Below are 18,802 nucleotides of genomic sequence, written 5' to 3' on the forward strand. Positions count from 1 at the left end.
CTGCCTGCCAAAACAATTTTTAAGAAAGATAACAAAATTCAAACATTCAACAATGTACCATTCTTATTGTTCAGAATCTAATAAAAGTTTCTTGATATGTAAAGCAGCAGGAAAACTAAACCATAACCTGGGGGACACAAGTCAGTAGAGGCAAGCCCAGAAATTTCAGCAATGATAAAATTAGTAGATAAGGACTTTAAAACAGCTGTTATAAAAAGTGCAATGATAGCCTATGTTTACACACAAAAATGTATGCAAATGTTTACAGCAACTCTATTCATAATCTTCAAAGTATGGAAACAATTAGGTGTTTCTTAATTAGGGAATGGATAAACTTAAGACCAAAAGGAACAAACTACTGAAACATGCAACAACATGGATGAGTTGCAAATGCATTATAATAAGTGAAAGAAGCCAGAATCAAAAGACTACATACTATTTGATTCTATTTGTACAACATTTTTTCTGTTTTTAATAGCTTGAAATGTAATTTATTTACCATGCAATTCACTCATTTAAAATGTACAATTTAATGGTTTTTAGTATAGTCACAGAGATTTGCAACCATCACTACAGTCAAAATTTTAGAAGATTTTCATCACCTAAAAAAACCCATATTCTTTAGCTTTCACCTTCCTGTCTTATTTCTCCTCTCCCGCAGTCCTAAATAACCATTAATCTATTTTCTGCCTCCAGATTTGCCTATTATGGGATATTTCAAATAAATGAAGTCATATACTATGATGAATTTTGTGACGGAACTCTTTCACTTAACATTGTGTTTTCTTTTCTTCTTTTTTTTTTTTTTTTTCCACAAATAGGGCTTTTAATTTGACACTATTAAAAGTCTGAATGTTAAACAGATTCGTGGACCGATGGTTCATATCCATCAGCTCATTCAATTTTAGCACCTTTCTCATCCTTAGTAGCTTTTTCAAAACTACTACCTTCACCATGAAGCTACATGAGTTTTCCCAATTCAAACTTGGGCTTCTTTATTTTTACTTTCGTAATGAAGACACCATGGAGAGGATAAATAGATAGGCAAGCCTTTTCTATGTCTTTTCCAGTGCTGTCTGGAATCAATTTATTGACCGCTTCTTTCAAGTTATTTATCTGCACCTCTTGGGTCATGATTTCCATCATCTTCTTCTGGATTTGGCATACCCGTTAGTGTTAATTGTAAGAAGTCTTCCGTATATAATTGTTGCATTTTTTAGTAAAATCAACACAAGACAGACAAAGTAAATAATCATTGGTAGTCTTGACATCAGTGTGAACTTAAATCATGGTCTGCTATTTTTTAACCACGGAACACATTTTGTCACAGGTAAGATCCATGCCATGGAAATTAGTCAGGCATTTTTGCCCTGAACATCTTCAGTATCAGCTTGAATTTTCTAAATGCAACTTCATCATCCTGCACATCAGTCAAACTCACTTCAAACACATGACCCTTGAGGCCATCAGATGCAATTTTGATTCCTTGAGTCCTGGTGACAAGTGTCTTTCCCATAGTTATTATACCAAACATAGCAGGTGCTTTCACATCATACCAATCTTTCTTAGAAAATGGATCAAGCTATTTGAGCCCAGGAGGTTGAGGCTGCAGTGAGCTGTTGATCACACCACTGCACTCCAACCTGGGCTACAGAGCAAGACCCTGTTTCAAAAAAGGAAGGAAGGAAGGAAGGAAGGAAGGAAGGAAGGAAGGAAGGAGGGGGGAGGGGGGAATGGAAAGAAGAAAAGGAAGAGACAGAGATAAATAATGAAAGAAAGAAAAGAAGGAGAGAAAGAAAATGGATCAACCACTTTCTTCTTGGCTTGCTTTTGCCACCTTTCATAAAGTGCTTGTTCTTGCCAACTACCACGGTGCTTTTCAGCCAAAAGGGCAGCATCGTGTTTTCAAAGTTCATCCATGTACGGCATGTGTCATTACTTCATCCCTTTTTATGGGTGAATAATACTCCATTGTATGGATACACCACATTTTGTCTATCCATATATTAGTGATGGGCATTTGGGTTCTTTCAACCTTTTGGCTATTGTGAATAGTGCTGCTATAAACATTTGTATATAAGTTCTTTTTGAGTATCTATTTTTAATTTTCTTGGATATATACCTAGGAGTGGAATTGCTGGGTCATGTGTTTAATCATTTGGAGAACTCCAAAATTCTTCCAAAGTGGCTGTACCATTTTACATTCCCAACATCAGTGTATGAGGGTTCCAATTTCTCCACATCCTTACCAGTACTTGGTATTGTCTCACTTTTTGATTCTAGCCATCCTAGTGGGTGCAAAGTAAGTGGTACCTCATTGTGGTTTTAATTTGCATTTCTCTAATGACTAATGATGTCAAGCATCTTTTCATGTGTTTCTTATCCATTTATATATATTCCTTGGAGAAATGTTTATTCAGATCTTTTGCCCATTTATTTTTTTGAGACAGAGTCTTGCTCTGTTGCCTAGGCAACAGAGAAGCTGGGACCATAGGTGTGTACCGCCATGCCTGGCTAATTTTTAAAATATTTTTGTGGAGATGGGGTCTCGCCCTGTTTCCTGGGCTGGTCTCAAACTCCTGGAGTCAAGCATTCCTCTCACCTTGGCCCCCTAAAATGCAAGAATTACACGTATGAGCCTCTGCATCCAGCCTCCTTTTCCCATTTTAAAAACGGTCATTTGTCTTTTTATTACTGAGGTGTAAGAGTTCTTTATATATTCTGGGTAAATTCCTTACCAGATATACAATTTATAAATATTGTCTTCCATTCCATTTTCATTTATTTGGATTTTCTTTAATTTTTTTCAGCAATGTTTTGTGGTTTTTAGATTATAAATTTTGTATTTATTTTGTTAAATTTATTCATAAGCATTCTTTTCGTACTGTTCACAATAGTATGAATAGTATGTGAACTGCACAATAGCATGAAAAGAATAAAATACTGAGGAATAAATTTTCATCTTTGTATTATTCATTGCGGATATATAGAAATACTTTTGAATTCTGTATACTGATTTTGTATTCTACAACCTTGGTAGGGTAGTTAATTTTATGTGTCAACTTGGAGGGTGCTACTGGATGAAATTAACACTTAAATCAGTAAACTTTAGTAAACTTTAAGTTAAGCAGGTTGCTTTGAGTAAAGTAAGACTAACACTCCATGATGTGTGTGGATCTCATTGAATTTGTTGAAGGCCTGAATAGAACAAAAAGACTGGCCTCCCTGAGCAGGAGGGAATACTCCAGCAGATTGCCTCAGACATCATCTGCACCATTGACTCTCCTGGGTCTCTAGCCTGTTGGCCTTCAGACTGGAACTGCATCATCAACTTTCCTGGGTCTCATGCCTGCTGGGTCACACTGTAGATATTGAACTTGCCAGCCTCCATAATTGGATGAGCCAATTCTTTATAATAAATGTGTTTATATATATATATATATATATGAACTGTACTATATATATATATATGAACTGTACTATATATATATAATCCTCTGTCTCTCTCTCTACATACATATATATATGTATATAAATAACCTGTCTCTCCTACTAGTTCTGTTTCTCTAGAGAACCCTGACTGATATGCTTGCTGAACTCATTGAATAGTTCTAATAGTTTTTCTAGAAGATTCCTGATTACTTTCTATATCCTAGTTTTTTTAGAGGATTCCTGAGGATTTTCTATATACCAAAGCATGTCATCTGCAAATAGATATAGTTTCACTTCTTCCTTTCTAATCTGGATGCCTTTTATTTCCTTTTCTTATCTAATTGCTGTGGCTAGGACCTCCATTACAATGTTGAATAGAAGTGAAGAGATATCCTTGTCTTGTTCCTAATCTTAGAGAAGCACCTAATTTTTCATCATTAGGTATGGATTTTTGTTTTAGGTGCCCTTTGTTATGTTGAAGAAGTTCCCTTCTTAGTCTGCTGAGTGTTTTTTAATCATGGAAGGGTGTTGGATTTTGTCAAATGCTTTTCCTGCATCTCTTGAAATGATCATGTGATTTTTGCTTTTTATTCTTTTGACATAATGTATTACATTAGCTGATTTTCAGGTATTAATCCAAGCTTACATTCCTGAGATAGATCCCTCTTTATCATTGTGTGTACATGTATCTGTGTGTGTGTGTGTGTGTATTTATATTGTTAAATGTTTTGCTAGTATTTTGTTGAGGATTTTTGTGTCTAATGCATGAGAGATATTGATCTGTAGTTTTCTTGTGTTGCCTTTGGTTTTGGTATCAGGGTAACACTGGCTTCATAAAAATGAGTTGAATTAGCCCTGCATAGTGGTGCACACCTGTAATCCCAGCTACTCGGGAGGCTGAGGCATGAGAATTGCTTGAACCTGAGAAGCAGAGGTTGCCGTGAGCTGAGATAGCGCCAGTGCACTCCAGCCTGGGCAACAAAGTGAGACTCTGTCAAAAAAATAAAAAAGAAAAAGTGTGCATGAGAGAGAGAAATGAATTGAAAAGTTTTTACTTATCTTCTACTTTTTGGAAGAGTTTGTGAAGAGTTAGTATTAATTCTTCTTTAAATGTTTGGTAGAGTTTAGTGGTGAAGCTTTCTGTGACTGGGCTTTTCTTTTTGTGGATAGTTTTAAAAATTGTTAATTCAAGGTCTTCACTTGTTATAGATATATTCATATTTTCAATTTCTTCTTGAGTCAGTTTTGGTATTTTGTGTAATTTAGGCAATTTCCATTTCATCTAAGTTATCTAATTTATTGACATATTATTGTTCATAGTATTCTGTTATAATGCTTTTTGTTTTTGTAAGGTCAGCAGTAATATCTGGTCTTTTATTTCCAATTCTAGTAATTTTAGTCTTTTATTTACTTGGTCAAGCTGGCTAAAGATTTGTCAATTTTGTTGATCTTTCAAAGAATCAGCCTTTGGATTCACTGATTGTCACTATTTTTTAATTCTCCATATCATAAATGTCTACACTAATCTGTATTATTTCCTTCCTGTGCTTACTTTAGGTTTAGTTTGCACTTTTTCCAGTGTCTTAAGGTGGAAAGTTAGGTTATTTGAGATCTCCTTTCTTAATATAGGCATTTACAGTTGTAAATTTTCCTCTAAGCAATGCTTTAGCAGTGTTATGTTTTGTTATATTGTATCTTCATTTTCATTTATCTTGAAGTATTTTCTGGTTTCCCCTTTATTTTTTTGACACAGTATCTCTCTCTCTGTCACCCAGGCTGGAGTGCAGTGGAATGACCTTGGCTCACTGCAACCTCTGCCTCCTGGGTTCAAGCAATTCTCCTGCCTCAGCCTCCTGAGTAGCTGGAATTACAGGCATGCACCACCACGCCCGGCTACTTTTTGTATTTTTAGTAAAGACGGGGTTTCACCATGTTGGCCAGTCTTGTCTCAAACTCCTGACTTCAAGTGATCCACCCACCTCGGCCTCCCAAAGTGCTGGGATTACAGGCATGAGCCACCTCTGATTTCCCTTTTGATTTATCCTTTGATCCATTGGTTATTAGGAGTATGTTGTTTAATTTCCACATATGTTTTTATTTAATTTTTTTATTTCCATAGGTTATCAGGGAACAGGTGGTGTTTGGTTACATGAGTAAGTTCTTTAGTTGTGATTTGTGAGATTTTGGTGCACCCATCACCTGAGCAGTATACACTGCATTCAATTTGTAGTCTTTTATCCCTCACCCCCTTCCACATACATTTGAGTTTCCCAAATCTTATTCTGTTATTAGATTCTAATTTTATTCCAGTGAGGTTAGAGAACATACTTTTTTTTTTTTTTTTTTTTTGAGACGGAGTCTCGCCCTGTCACCCAGGTTGGAGTGCAGTGGCACAATCTCGGCTTACTGCAACCTCCGCCTCCTGAGTTCAAGCGATTCTCCTGCCTCAGCCTCCCAAGTAGCTGGGATTACAGGCATGTGCCACCACGCCTGGCTAATTTTTTTTTGTATTTTTAATAGAGACGGGGTTTAACCATATTGGCCGGGCTGGTCTCGAACTCCTGACCTTGTCATCTGCCCGCCTTGGCCTCCCAAAGTGCTGAGATTACAAGCGTGAGCCACTGCGCCCAGCCGAACATACTTTTTATTATTTCTATCCTTTTACATTTGTTGAGGTTTGTTTTGTGCCTTAACATATGGTTTACAGGCTGGGCACGATAGCTCTTATCTGTAATCCTAGCACTTTGAGAGGCTGAGACAAGAGAATGGCTTGAGGTGAGGAGTTTGAGAGACTAGCCTGAGCAACATAGTGAGACCCAATCTCTACAAAAAAACAACAGAAAACCAACCAACCGACCAACCAACAAACAAAAACCAGCCAGGTGTGGTGGCATGCACCTGTGGTCCTACCTACTTGAAAGGTTGAGCTGGGAGAATTGCTTGAGCCTGGGAGGTAAAGGTTGTAGTGAGTTGTGATCACTCCACTGCACTCCAGCCTCAGCAGCAGAGTGAGACCCTGTCTGCTTGACTCAAAAAAAAGTAAAGTAAATATATGGTTTATGCTGGAGAATATTCCATGTGCACTTGAGAAGACTGTATATTCTGCTGTTACTGGGTATAGTGTTCTATATATATATCTGTTAGGTCTAGTTAGTTTAGACTGTTGTTCAGATATTCTGCCTAATTGTCCTATTCATTATTGAAGTTCAGGTATTGAAGTCTGAAGCTATTATTGTTGAATTGTCTGTTTCTTCCTTGATCAGTTTTTCTTCATATTTTTAGTGTTCTAACATTAGGTGCATATATTTATATTTATTTTGTTTTCTTGACAGGCTGATTCTTTTATTATCCCCTAATGCCCCTCATTATCTCCAGTTACAACCTCTGCCTTTTGATTGGTTTGCTTAATCCATTCATGTTTAATGTTACTATTGATATATTTGGTTTATGACAGTCATTTTACTTTTTATTTCTATGTGTTTTATATCTTTTTATTGTATCTCTATTCCTCCTTGACTTGTTTTCCTTGCACTGAGTGAATGAAGCATTTTAATTTCTTTAATTTTTTTCACTATTTTTTTGAATTTCTTTAGTAGTTGCACTAGGGCTTATCATGCACATCCTAACTTATCAGAATCAGTTTCAGGTTTATACTAGCTTAATTCCAGTAAGACATGGCAATGTTACCCTTATGTAGTCTCTTTTGTCCCTTTTTGGTATTTTTTCATGTATTACATCTATTAATGATACAAGATCAACAATGATTGTTTAATTGGTACTTTATCATCTGTAGCTATTTCCTTGCCCAAACAGCTTTTCTCCTACTCACCTTCTTTGTGCTATTATTGGCAAATATACTACATTTGTTTAAGTTTTAGGTCAAACAATATACTATATGCATATTATTTTACACAACTTATTATATAAAATTTAGTTCATTTAAGAGGAGAAAAATGTGCATTTACATTGCCTTTTTTAATTGCATTATAAGAGCACCCTTACTGATGCTCTTTGTTTTCTCATGTCAGTTTGAATTATTGTGATAATTTTCAGCCTGAATAATTTTCTTTAGTATTTCCTATAAGATGAATCTGCTGGCAAAATTCTCTCAGTTTTTGTTTATCTGGGAGTGTTTTTATCTTACCTTTGTTTTTAAAAGATATCTTTGCTGAATAAAGAATTCTTGGCTGACAGTTTTTTTTTTCTTTGAGCACTTTGAATATGTTGTTTCACTACCTAACTGGCCCCCATTGTTCCTGCTGAGAGATCAGCTGTTTGCGTTATAGGGGTTTCTTTGTTAGCAATGAGTTATTTTTCTCTTGTTGTTTTTAAGATTTTCTCCATGTCTTTGGTTTTCAGCATTTTTACTGTGATATGTCTATTTGTGGATCTTTTTGTTACTCAGAAGTGCAGCCTTAGGTATGCCCCACAGTCACCCTGGGATAATGGTAGTTGATATGCCTTGGATATTTGTCCTGCCCAATCCTCATGTTGAAATGTAACTGGAGGTGGGGCCTGATGGGAGGTGTTTGGGTCATGGGGGTGGATCCCTCATGGCTTTGTGCTGTCCTTGTAATGGTGAGTTCTTGCAAGATCTGGTTGTTTAAAAGTGTGTGGCACCTCTGTGCTCTCTGTTGCTCCCACTCTTGCCATGTGAGACACCTGCTCCCCCTTTGCCTTCTGCCATGATTGTAAACTTTCTGAGGCCCTCACCAGAAGCTGATGCCAGTGCCATGCTTTCTGTACAGCCTACAGAACCATGAGCCAATTTAACCTCTTTTCTTATAAATTACCAAGCCTCAGATATTTCTTTGTACCAACACAAGAACAGCCTAATACAGCAGTTTCATCTGGGCTTTCTTTGGCCAATTATTTCCCTGCCCAGTTATTAAACACAACTAATTGCTGGTGATTGCTCCATTATTTTCATCAGTGTCCCAGGCATATATTACTCTGTAGTTTAATCAAATCAAATTTGGACTTCTTTAAACGGATAGTTACTGAGGTTCCAGTGTTTGAAATTTGTTCTGACCACAGGAGGACTTCTCTCAGTTATCTATTTCCTGATTCTTTCCTGAAAACTGGACAGCCTACAGTTTAGCAAATACCTGTAATGAATCTACCAGTCTCCTTCCAATTGCCTTTTGATACAACCTCCATTGTATTTGAGCATGTCCTTATCCTTGAACTTCTCCATGCTCTGTTGCAATAAAATCACTGTCTTTGGAATGAGATTAGGAGCTATTTTATGCACTGCTTCTCCCCTTGGAAAAATATCTGAGCCACAGCTCTGGAGCTAGGTACGGGGACAATGGTGTGCTTATCTCTGAGTGACACGCAGCTTTAGGAGCTGATGGCCGAGTGGAGGGGGGACAGTAGACTCATATCTTCTCAGCTTGTCTCTTCCAGCATAGAACCACTACCTTACAAGCCAGGGCAAGGGTGATTTGAGACCTCAGCATTCTCAGTGGTACTGTACCCTAGGCAGAACTTCCATTTCACCAGTGAGGCTGGAAGTATAGTGGTACTGTATCCTACGCAGAACTTCCATCTCACCATGAGCCCCCACCTCATGGCCATACTCACATAGAATTTAGCAATAGCTGGAGGCAAGAAGAAAAATACTAACGTTCTTTCCCTCCCATGAAGATAGCCTTCAGAGTGGGAGCTTGGGAGAGAGGGAGGCTTGTGTTCTTGGCTATCCCAATCTATAATGGAATGGAGTGGAATGTAACTGAGCTGGGAGGGTGGAGGGAATGGTCTTGGTTCAAATACCACCAACTTTTGTTGTTCTTGGCAAATTGTAGAAGATATTCTTGAACGGAGGCTTCTTCAATTACTGTATGCCTTTAGGTATAACAGAGACTTCAATTTTTAAAAATAGTTTTTAACAGTTTTGCTGGAGAGCTGTTCTGTGGAGCTCCTCACACTGACATGTGGGAAATTGATCTCTTACACAAAATTCTGGCAAAGGCAAAACTATAGGCCCAGAAAAAATCAGTAGTTGCCAGGGCTGAGTGTGAGGTTTAACTACAAAGGGACATGGAGGAATTTTGGGGCTGATGAAACTGGTTGTGTATACATTTGTCAAAATTCGCAAAACTGTACACTAAAATTCACAGAACTGTACACTATAAAGAACAATTTTTACTGCATGTAAATTATACCTCAATAAAATAAAAGGGGAAAGCTATTATAAATATGCTTAAATATTTAAAGGAAAACATCAATATAATGAAAAGAAAAATGGAAGGAGTTTTTGAAAAGGTCCAAATAGACCCTAGAGCTGAAAAATACCATATCTGAAATGTTAAAATATCACTGGATGGGTTTAACAGCAGATTAGAAGCTATAAAAAAAACAGATCAGTGAACTTGAAGTAGAATATAGAAGTTATTCAAATTGAAACATAATGAAAAAACAAAATGAAAAGAATAGGGCCTCAGTGACTTATGTGACAACATCAAACAGTCTAAGCTATGTGTAATTGAAATTCCAGAAATTTGGTGGGATTTTCAATGATAATGTCTGTAAATGTTACAAACTGGTGAATTATATCAAATAATTAAGGAAGAAATAATACTAATTTTGAACAAAGTCTTTAAGAATATAGAGGAGAAGGCTTCACAACTCATTTTATGAGGCCAGAATTACCCTGATACTAAAACTGAAGACATTCCAAGAAAACAAAACTATGGACCACAATATCTCTCATGACTATGGCTGCAAATGTCCTTAACAAAATAGTAGAAAATTGAATCCAGCAATATGTGGAAAGGATAATGTGTCATGACTAATGTGGTTTATCCTAGGAATGCATGGTTGGTTTAAAATGTGAAAATTAGCCAATGTAATTCCCCATGTTACAGAATGAAGGAGAAGAACCACATGATCATCTCTATAGATGCAGAAAAAAAGTATTCAATAAAATTCAACATCCATTTGTGACTTGAAAATATGAAAACTTTGGCCAGGCGCAGTGGCTCACGCCTGTAATCCTAACACTTTGGGAAGCTGAGGCGGGCGGATCACGAGGTCAAGAGATTGGGACCACGCTGACCAACATGGTGAAACCCCATCTCTACTAAAATAGAAAAAAAAAAATTAGCCATGCCTGGGGGCGCGTGCCTGTAGTCCCAGCTGCTTGGGAGGCTGAGGCCAGGGAATCACTTGAACCCAGGAGGCAGAGGTTGCAGTGAGCCGAGATCGCGCCACTGCACTCCAGCCTGGTGACAGAGCAAGACTCTGTCTCAAAAAAAGAAAAGAAAAGAAAAAGTGAAAACTTAAGGAAAACAAGGAGTATAAAGGAACTTCCTTGACTTTATAAAAGACATTTACAAAGAACCTAAAGGTGACATTATACTTAATGGTGAAAGATTAAACACTTTGCACCTAAGACAGGGAATAAGACTCTTACCACTTATAGTCAACATCATACTAGAGGTCCTACCAGCTAATTAAGGTAGGAATAAGAAATAAAGGTATATAGATTGGAAAGGAAGAAGTAAAACTTAAACTTTTTTGAGAATGACATGACTGTATAATAGAAAATCCTAAGAAATCTACAAGAAAGACACCACCAGAACTAATATATAATACATGAATTTACCAAGGTCACAGAGTAATACATAGAAATTTATTGTATTTCTCTATATTATCAATGAAAAACTGGAAATGAAATTTCTAAATACCATTTACAATACTATAAAAATTTATGAAATACTTAGGGCTAAATTAATAAGACATATGCCAAGATGTGTACAATGAAAACTACAAAATGTTGCTGAGAGAAATTAACGAAGACTTAAATAAATGCAGATATGTACCATATTCATGGATTGGAAGACTCAAGTAAGATGTTAATTTTCCCCAAATTGATCTATACATTCAATGCAATCCCAATCAAAACTTTAGAGCCTTTTTTTTTTTGTAGAAATTGACAAGTTGATTCTAAAATTTAAGTGGAAATGGAATGAAACTAGAAAAGTCATAAAATTTTTGAAAAAGAACAAAGGGAACTTTATCAGATTTCAAGACATTGTGCTAAGGATAGACATATAGATCAATGGAACAGAATGGAGAGTTCAGAAGCAGACCCACACATATATAGTCAATGATTTTTTATAAAGGTACCAAGGTAAAAGGTGGGTTTTTTTTAAACTAGTAGTACTGGAACAACTGGATAGTCATATGGAAAAAAAAATGAACCTCAATCCTTACCTCACATTGTACACAAGATTGACTATAAATAGATTAAAGACCTACACATAAGAGCTAAAATTATAAAACTTCTGGAAGGAAACATGGGATAAAACTTTCAGGAAAAACTTCTTAGGCGGTTCCCTAAAAGTACTAACCATAAAAGAAAAAAATACTGATAAGCTGGACTTTATCAAAATACAAAAACTTCTCTCCCAAAGACATTATTAAGAAAATGAAAAGGCAAGACAAAAACTGGGAAAAAATATTCTTAATACCTATATCTGACAAAGAACTTGTATTTAGACTACATTTAAAAAAATCTACAACATAATAAGACAAACACCTCCATTTTTAAAAATATCAAGAATTTGAAGACGTATCACAAGAAAATATGTATTAATGGGCTGGGCGTGGTGGCTCACATCTGTAATTCCAGCACTTTGGGAGGCCCAAGTGGAAAGATTACTTGAGTCCAGTAGTTCAAGACCAGTGCATTGGAAAATATTTTATCAAATTCCTATAAACATATACTTACTATATGATGCAGAAATTTTCACTCCTAGGTATTTACCCAAGGGAAATGAAGATGTACAGTCACAAAAAGACCTGTACATGAATGTTCATAGCAGCTTTATTCATAATAGTTCCAAACTGGAATTAACCCGCGTGTCCATCAATAGGTGAAAGGATCAGCAAATTGTGGTATCTTTGTACAGTGAATTATTACTAGCAATAAAAAAGAACAAACAAATGATACATGCAAAACTGTTAATGAATATTTAAAAGTCAAAAAATTCAGACACATCAACACCTGTGAAAAGAAAGGGAAAGAAAAAGAAAAAAACTTAGACGCAAAAGACTAAATACCGTATAATTTCATTTACATGAAATTCTGGAGGAAGCAAACTAACTTTATAATGAGAGGAAACAAATAAGTGTTTGCCTGGTGTGGGGGTGGAATTTAGTGCAAAGAGGCATAGAGGAACTTTTTAGGGTGATGAGATGTTTTATATCTTGATTGGGTGGTTGTTTCAAGGATATATACATTTATCAAAATGCAAAGAAAACATCCAAAATAGGTGCATTTTGTACATTCTATTTCAAGTAAAGTTTGCCTTATTACAGTTGAATTTTAAAAAGCAGTGATCCATAGTGTTAATCAGCAAAGTCCTATTGATAATTGTCTCAAATTGGAAACAACCTACTTGTCCCTCAGTGAAGTACTGGTTCAGTAGATTTTGGAAGAACAATAAAATGAAGTACTGTGCATTCTTTAAAAACATATTAGACAGGGGCCAGGCGCAGTGGCTCACACCTGTAATCCCAGCACTTTGGGAGGCTGAGACGGGCAGATCACGAGGTGAGGAGATCGAGACCATCCTGGCTAACACGGTGAAACCCCGTCTCTACTAAAAATACAAAAAAGTTAGCCGGGCGTGGTGACGGGTGCCTGTAGTCCCAGCTATTCGGGAGGCCGAGGCAGGAGAATGGCGTGAACTCAGGAGGCGGAGCTTGCAGTGAGCCGAGATAGTGCCACTGCACTCCAGCCTGGGAGACAGAGCGAGACTCTGTCTCAAAAAAAAAAAAAAAAAAAAATAGACAAAATAATTGACCCAGAGAAAATATTTGTACTATTTTGCTATGTGAAGGAAAAAATAAAATAAGCCACCTAACAACTTTTCAGTGTATAATATAATTTGGGTTAAGTCAGTAACTGATGCTTATATTATTATAACTACATAATTTTATACAGAGTTGAGTTGTAGTAAGCCATGATTGCTTTTCCTTTCTTGTAAGTTTTTGTTTTCCTTACAGCTAATAATTGTTTTTCATTGGCTCAGTTTTCTCTTTACTTATTCCTAATTCAATTCCAAACTTTATGCTGATTATCTGCACTGCCCAAAATGGTAGCCACTAACCACATGTCTACTAGAATTTACATTTAAATTAATTTTAACTAAATAAAACAATAAGTTCAGTTCCTCAGTCACACTAATAAACATTTCAAGTGTTCTAGCTAGTGGCTACTTTATTGGACAGCACAGATATAGAACATTCCCACCATCACAGAAAGTTCTAATGAACAATACTGGTCTAGATTGCCTCTCAAATATTCAGAAACAACAATTTTGTCTTCACTGAGAAATTTCTCTGGAGCTTTTCACCTTTGACCAAGTCTGGATGTTTGCTCTCTCTGCCTGGTATTGGGCTCTCATCCTGGAATTTCCTTTCACCAACTTCCAGGGAATTCTTTGCCCCTCCTCTGTGTTAAATTTCTTGTTTCTTATTATTGGTTTCCTCCCTCATTTTGGTGGAGCACATCCTCTGGTAACTTCGTTAGAGAGGACTGCATGGGAGATAAGGTTTTGAAATATTTCATGCCCTAAAAATATCATCCATCTATCCTTATATGAGATTAAGAGTCTCGCTGGAAATTAAATCTAAGAAGACAATTATTTTTCATGATAATTTTTGAGGCATCGCTCCTCTTTCTTGTAGCTTTCAATGTTGCTGTTGAGAATTTCCAAGCCATTCTGATTCTCAGTCTTTGTGTATTATTTGCTTTTTCCTCAGGGTTCTGAAATTTCATAATGGTGTCCCTTGATGTAGGTCTATTTTTATCCATTTTTTTGTGGTAGGCACTCATTGTGTTTCAATCTGGTAACTCAGGTACTCCTTCAGTTCTGGGAAACTTTCTTCAATTATTTCCTTGATGAAAATTATGTACCATCAGATTTCTCTGTTCTTTCTTTCTGGGCCCCTCAATATTTAGATACTGGATTCCCTGTTCAGGTATTCAATTTTTAAAAAAATATTTTTCCCTCCAATTTTCCATATGTTTATGCCTTTGTTGTGTTCTTGGGGAGAACTTGACATAGTCCTACTCTTCTATTGGTTTTTCATTTGTGCTATTGTGTTTTCATTTCCAAGCGCTTGTTGTTGTTCTCTGAACTTCCCTTTTTATGGCATCCTGTTCTTGCTCATGGTTACAGAATTGTCTCTTATGTCAGAGGATATTAATTATCTCTATGTAGATTCTTTCTCTCTGTGTGTCTGTGTTTGTTTCTTTTGTTTATTGTTTCCTCCTCTTCCCCCACCCACCTCCTCTACCTCTCTCTCCTTAGAAGTCCTCAGATGACTGGCAGTCCTTGGTTGTCTGCTTACATTAAAGAGTGGGGGAGACTATGAATCTCTGAGCTTGTGGATGAGGCTTGCTGATTGTGGCCTTCATTATTTTAATAGAAGACCTGGACAAGCCTTTGGGAGAAGTCCCAAAATCTGTATTTTAAAATCTTTCCTCTTGATCAGTTTCCCCAGCATGCAGGCTAGCCAACAGTGTTTTGGGGCCCAAATAGAAATAGAGGACTGAGGGTCTCTGCATTCAGTATACATGCTTTTACTTAATTCCTTGATTCCAGTACCATAATCCTGCCTCAACTGTACTTTGTATTCCATTATCCAAAGACTTTCTATTACCCTCTATAGATAATAAACCTCTGATTTTATCCTAGAGTGGAAGAGGAACAACTGTTTGGCCCTGCAAAATTGGGGAGGGAATCTGAAGATTCCAACTGTTTCATAAATGTCTTTCAGTTGGTCTTTCTTATTTTAGCTCCTCTACCTACCCTCTCTATCTCCTCTTCCAAAAGTATCTGATGCTGGAAATTATTTAGAATGATGTACATTTGACTGGTCCTTGGTTTGGTCCACTGCTGGTTTAGGTATCTTGGATCTGCTATTTTACTTATTTCTCTTGCATCTGCTTCCTGGCTTCCAAAATTTCGTTGTCACTGTCTTTTCGCTTGTTCTTTCTGTTTGTTTGTTTGTTTGTTTGCATTTCTGCCTTTTAAAGAAATGTCTTTTTCTGTCATTCTAGAGGGGTTTTTGGAGGAAACGAAATAAATGTGTGTGTCAATCTACCATCTTTATCCAGAAGTCGCTAAACATATTTATAAAAACATAAATATGTCAAGAGTTAGTTTATAGGACAAGCAATGCAGTTTTCTTTAAACATTTTGGTCTGAAGTATAAATACAATACTACTTTAATTCATACAGGATTTCTGAGAATTGGTAAAGTATTGCTTAAGAATTTCAACATGAAAAATACTTCCTAATGCTATAAAAATACTACAAAACTATATTTGAAGAATTTAAGTATAAATGGCCTCAGTAAAGAATATTAGCTCATAGTCCTCCACTTGGAAATAAACCCCTCAGCTGTGCTGAAGACCATTGGAGATAATAAATGACATTATCTGAAAATATTTGCATGTTTTAAAATTTCTTATTCATATTATATCTTTTTAGAGATTGCCAGAACATCACTAGTCTCAGTTTAGGAAAAAAAGTTATTAATAAAAGATAGTTTGAAAGATGACATAGATACTTTCATAGGAATTGATAAGAACACACAGAGAGATCAAATTCTTCCACTTGGTTTTGGATGCTTTGTGTCATTATCCTGACTTTGTTCAAAAGTAAGACTTTGAAATTCTCAGAGTAGGAAAGGAGAAAAATTTTAATGAAGCTGGTCTAAACATTAGGTAGAAAAAAAGCCTTCAGATAATCCTGATGATGCTTCTAGTTACCTGTTTGCTTCCTTTCCTTACCAAATTTCTCACAAGAAGCTTTCTATTTGCTGTACCCCTCCTTACCAGTTTTTCCATGTAGAAAGCTGGCTTGTTCCCCCACCTCCACTTCCCCAACTACTCTCTTCAAAATAAACAATGACTTCCTAATTAATAGATCTCACAGTCTCTGTTCCTTTTTCATTCTTCTTGGTCTATTTTTATTTTATTTTATTTTTTAGAGACAGTCTCGCTCTGTTGCCCAGGCTGGAGTGCAGTGGTACAATCATAGCTCACTGCAGCTTTGAACTCCTGGGCTCAAGCAATCCTCCTGCCCCAGCCTCCCAAGTAGCTGGAACCCAGGTTTGTGCCACCATGCCTGGCTAATGATTTTTTGTAGAAATAGCATCTTGCTTTATTGCCTAGGCTGGACTTGAACTCCTGGGCCCAAGCACTCCTCCTGACTCAGCCTCCCAAGAAGCTGGGACTACATTTGTGTACCACCACGCATGACTAATTATGTTTAAAAATTTTTGTAGAGACTAGGCCTTGCTATGTTGTCCAGGCTGGTCTTGAACTCCTGGGCTCAAGCAATCCTCCCACCTCACCCTCTCAAAGTGTTGGGATTACAAGTGTGAACCATCACACCCGACCTTGATCTTTTTTATATTGATGATATACTCATTTTAAAACAGTCCTTCTTATTTCTATGATATACTTCTCATTCTTTTTCCATCTGTTCTCATCTTTTTTCCATCCACTTCCCTCTTTTGCTTTTGTTCTTTCTTCCACCTCTAATTGTGGGCATCCCCAGACATCCCCCAAGATCTTTGACCATATGCTCTTCCAGCTCTATGTGCTTTCCTTTGGAAGATTCATCCATTCTCAGGGTTTCAAGCATCATGTGTATGCTGTCGACTTCCATATGTGTTATCTTGAGCCCTGATCATCCCCAAGAGCTCCAGTTCTATATCTTTAACCTTCTTTTGGGCGTTTGTACTTTGAGTTAACACTGTCATGTCAAATCCAGTATGCTCGTCTTTTTATTCACCATTGCCTTCCCCTTTCCACACATAGAACAAGTTTCTCTACCCAGTTTCCCTCCCTCTCAGCATCACCTTTATCTCAGTGTCTTAAGTTCAGAATCTTGAAATCATTCTCCTGCATTATCCTCATTTAGTCAAGTATCAGAATTCCCCTAAGCCTTCCCTTTCCAGCCTGTTCTTACTGCCAAAACTCAAGTCCAGACCTTCACCCTCTCCTATCTGAATTACTACCACAGCCTCGAGGCTCTCCCACAGCCTCCTGCTCTATCCTAGATACCACTGCCATCTAATCTTATTTAAATACAACTTTTATCCTATCACTTCCCTAATCAAAAGTATCTCATGAGTCCTATTTCCGGCATCAAGTCTAAACACCTTTTCCTGGCTTTTGGGCTGCTTGTAGCCTGGCTCCACCTTATCTGTCTTATTACCCAACATCTTCCTCTTCCTTGAGTTAGGTCAGTTTTCTCACTGTCAGAACTGGCCAAGTTCATTTCTTCCCCCATATCTTAACAAGTGTATTTTCTCTTGTCCAGAATGCCTTTCTTTCCATTGGCCCAAATCATATCCATTTTGCAAGAGAATTGTCTATGCTTCCTGTATCCAATTCCTTGCCTTCTGTTCTCTTTAACCCACTTTAATCAAGCTTTTATCACCACCACTCTACTATTCAAGCCATAATTCTTATTACTTTCCAATCATTAGTCACTTTCTCAGTCTTTCCCATCTCAGTAAATGACACTATTATTTACTTAGTTGCTCCAAACCTAAAAGCCATCCTTAGTTCTTCTCCCTCAAAACCTATATCCAGTCCATCAGTGAGTCTAGTGAGCTTTCCATTCAAAATGCATTTCAAATCTGGCCACTTTTCACTGTCTCACTGCTACCACTCTGGCCCAAGCAAACAGTACCTCTCCCGTGGTCTCCTTGCTTTCATTTTTGCCCTTGCACAGTTTATTTCACCAAAGCGTCTTTAAAGATGTCAATCTATTCATGTCACTTCACTGTTTATGGTTTTTAAGGCCATACCCGATCTGCTCTAGCCCAAGGCTCTGACCTTACCTTCTTTCAATTTCCCCTTACTTCCTCGTCTCTATTTTCTCCGGCCTTCTTTCTGTTTCTACAATAAGCTAAGCTTTTTGACACCTCACTTACACATGGACTCATTTCAGAATAGTCACTAGATAGGTTAGAAAAGAATAAGTGTTTTCAGTTTCCACAATATTTGTCACTAAAATATGTATTAACAGGAAAAACTTTTTTCTAAAATCTACATTTTTGTAAAAGTTTATTTTTATTTTGAAATAATCTCAAGCTTACAGAAAACCTGCAAGTACACACAAATCATGTTTTATTTTCTGAGCCATTTGCTGTATCACTCCTGTATACTGTACTATGCAATTCCTATAGGCAAGGATATTCTCCTATATATTCACAATATAACCATCAAAACTGAGAAATCAGCTTTGATTCGTTATTTTCATCTAACCCTCAGATTCCTTTCAAGTTTTCCCAGTTGTCCCAGTAATATCCATTATGGCAAAAGGATCCA

General features: G+C 36.9%; 1 protein-coding gene and 1 pseudogene across 9 annotated transcripts in view; one reads left to right on the plus strand and one right to left on the minus strand.

Annotated features, from left to right (window-relative positions):
* The window catches only part of HORMAD2 (HORMA domain containing 2), a 96,479-nt gene that overhangs the window by 54,912 nt on the left and 22,765 nt on the right, over positions 1-18,802 (plus strand). For 5 of the 9 annotated variants that reach the window (XR_009211224.1, XR_009211225.1, XR_009211226.1 and 2 more), the window contains one exon: positions 3,197-3,364. The exons of the other annotated variants lie outside the window; for them this stretch is intronic. The gene's annotated coding sequence lies outside the window, so the exon portion shown is untranslated. The remainder of the gene's footprint in view (positions 1-3,196; positions 3,365-18,802) is intronic. 9 annotated transcript variants of the gene reach the window in all.
* Positions 856-1,865, minus strand: LOC116459345 (small ribosomal subunit protein eS1-like; annotated as a pseudogene).

The sequence above is a fragment of the Hylobates moloch genome, unplaced genomic scaffold (assembly GCF_009828535.3).
Source record: "Hylobates moloch isolate HMO894 unplaced genomic scaffold, HMol_V3 SCAFFOLD_19, whole genome shotgun sequence".
Taxonomy (NCBI): Eukaryota; Metazoa; Chordata; class Mammalia; order Primates; family Hylobatidae; genus Hylobates; species Hylobates moloch.